Source organism: Triticum urartu, chromosome 3A (assembly GCF_056163025.1).
Source record: "Triticum urartu cultivar PI428250 chromosome 3A, HENAU_Tu73, whole genome shotgun sequence".
NCBI classification, from domain to species: Eukaryota; Viridiplantae; Streptophyta; class Magnoliopsida; order Poales; family Poaceae; genus Triticum; species Triticum urartu.
The window spans coordinates 125,345,552-125,348,902 of record NC_141875.1 but is presented as its reverse complement, the minus strand read 5'-3'; positions in this window follow the sequence as shown (position 1 = coordinate 125,348,902).

Sequence of the window (3,351 nt, the reverse complement as noted above, 5' to 3'; positions counted from 1 at the left end):
CGGATTTGGAAGCTTGAATTACATCACGGATATCTGTGGAGACTTGATCTTCAATGGATTTGAGACCGCAGCGATCGCTCCCCCTCGCTCCGATGAACATGACCTAAATCTGTCACCGGATCACATCCAGCGGATGGTCCCTGCTGCTGCAACGGCCTTAGAACCGGAGCAAATCATGCCATCCAAAGCCACAGAGTCCTCGGCGTTGGATCCGCACACGGACTCGGCATCCCGCGATACCTACGTCAATGGAACTCTGGACTCGTCTCCGGCTATGAGTTCCGAATCGGGTACGCCCGCGGACATCGAGCTGGATCGGTTATCGATTTTCGAATTTAGCGCCACAGACATCTTCCAGCACTCGCCCTTGGGCGACATGCTAAACTCTTTAAAGAACTTCTCCTTCGAGAAGGAATTATAGCCGAACTATGTTCGGTTCGAGCCAGAGGCTGTTGACGGTAAATTTTGTTTCCCACCCGCCACCCACTTCATAGCCACTGTCGATGATTTAACCGACGTGCTCGATTACAGCTTCGAAGACATCGACGGTATGAACGACGATGCCGACCAGGAACAAGGCCAAAACCCGCCATTTACTAGACGTTGGACAACCACCTCTTCATACGATGTGTACATGATCGACACACCTAAAGAAGCTAGCGACGATGACAAAGGGGATTCAGTCGCGGATAAAACTTTTGAGACACAGTCCAAGCGTCGGCGCCCTAAACCCCGCTCTAAGCCTCATCGCCCAAAAGATGACAACACTGGCACCGGAGAAAATGGTACTCCGGGCGATGCCGAAAACAATAAAGACCCCATTGGAGCTACGTCCGAACAGGAGGAACAAGATAACGGGCAAGATGACCTTGATAAACAGGCCACACCCAATAACTCAGATGATGATAGTTATCGTCCAGTCTTCGAAGATGAGGAGAGCCTCGGTAGCGAAGATTTCATCGTACCTGAGGCACCCCTAGAGCAGGAACACTTCAAGCGCCAGCTAATAGTCACTGTCAGGAGCCTAAAAAAGAAGCAGCAGCAGCTCCAGGCTGACCAAGACCTGCTCATCGACAGGTGTACTGATGTCCTGGCATCCAAAGAATATGGCCTCGAGCGCCCAATCAAGAGTTACCCAAAGCGCAGACTGCTACCTCAGTTCGATGACGAAGCACCGGATCCCATACCGCCCTCACGCAATGCGGATCGACCACCACGTGGTCGGGATAGTGCGGCGGACCGACCACCCTGCGGTCGGGATAAAGCGGCTACTCAGGCTGAACAACACCCCGCCCACCACATCGCAAAAACAGGGACATAACAGCTCGGGACCATATATACGACCTTCAGCAGGAGCTGGACAGCAGAGCAAGACACACCAGATCAATCTATGGATCGCGGGGATGCTTCCTGACTCGGGATGACGGCTACCTATTCGGGCGTGACAAACCTAGTCACACCCGGGCCGATAACCGCAGATGCACTCCATCAGAGGTGCACCGTGATGCGGCCCGATATAGAGGCACCGCACACCCTCTCTGCTTCACAGATCAGGTGCTGGATCACGAATTCCCCGAGGGGTTCAAACCCGTCAATATAGAATCATACGACGGAACAACCGACCCCATAGTGTGGGTTGAAAATTTTATTCTCCACATCCACATGGCCTGAGGAGATGACCTCCACGCTATCAAATACCTCCCATTAAAGCTCAAAGGACCAGCTCGCCACTGGCTGAACAACCTGCCTGAAAATTCCATCGCCAGCTGGGAGGACTTGGAAGAAGCCTTCCTCGACAACTTCCAAGGTACATATGTCCGGCCACCCGATGCCGATGACCTAAGCCACATAGTTCAACAACCCGAAGAATCAGCCAGAAAATTCTGGACTAGGTTCCTAACTAAAAAGAACCAGACCATTGACTGTCCGGATGCCAAAGCCCTAGAGGCCTTTAAACACAGCATCCATGACGAATGGCTAGCCCGCCACCTCAGCCAAGAAAAGCCAAGATCCATGGCAGCCCTCACGGCACTTATGACCCGCTTTTGCACGGCTGAAGATAGTTGGCTAGCTCGCAGTACAAACACAGCCAATGAAGTAGGCCCCTCCAAGGCCAAAAATAGCACTAGCAAGCTCCAGCGGAACAGACACAAAACGCCGAAGCAATGGCGATAACACCAATGACGCCACAGTTCACGCCGGATTCAACGACTCCAAATCTGGCCAGCGAAAGAAGCCCTATAAAAGGAACGGCGGAGGACCATCCAGCTTGGACCGCATGCTTGATCGTCCTTGGTAGATACATGGCACCCCAGACAAACCGGCCAACCATACTAATAGAGATTGCCGGGTCCTTAAGCAAGCTAGCAAGGTAAATAGCGGAAACAAGGAAGGGTAATCGCAGAGCGAGGACGAAGACGAGGAGCCTCGGCAGCCGAACACTCGGAGGCAGAAGAAATTCCCGCCTCAAGTCAAAACGGTGAACATGATATACGCTACACACATCCCCAAAAGGGAGCGCAAGCGCGCACTTAGGGACGTTTACGCGGTAGAGCCAGTCGCCCCAAAGTTCAACCCATGGTGGTCATTCCCGATCAGCTTCTATCGTAGCGATCATCCATCTAGCATCCGTCATGGCGGTTTGGCCGCATTGGTACTGGACCCAATCATCGACGGATTTCACATGACACGAGTCCTAATGGACGGTGGTAGCAGCCTCAACCTGCTCTATCAGGATACAGTACGCAAAATGGGCATTAATCCCTCATGAATCAAGCCCACGATAACTACCTTTAAAGGAGTTATACTAGGCGTAGAAGCCCGCTGTACGGGCTCGATCACGCTGGAGGTGGTCTTCGGTTCCTCGGATAATTTCCGAAGCGAAGAGCTAATCTTCGATATCATCCCCTTCCGCAGCGGCTATCATGCACTGCTCGGACGAACCGCGTTCACTAAATTCAACGCGGTGCCGCATTATGCTTTTCTCAAGCTCAAGATACCCGGTCCAAGCGGCGTCATTACAGTAAATGGAAACACAGAACGGTCCCTCCGCACAGAGGAACATACCGCAACCCTAGCAGCAGAAGTACAGAGCGGCCTTCTTAAGCAGCACCATAATCCGGCTGCCGAACCCCTGGACATCGTCAAGAAGGTCCGGACTAGACTGCAAAAGGGCAGCTCGGTTCGTCAAGAGCTAAATTAGTAAATTCGGCCTCCGTCCCAGCCCCGAGGAGGAAAGGGGCGTCCGTGCCGCGCGTACAAGGTTACGCACGCAAAACCTCATGGGTACCGACGGAGGCATAACTCGCTCGCAATCCACAGTGCGGCTTGACCGACCCTCGGATTTGCACG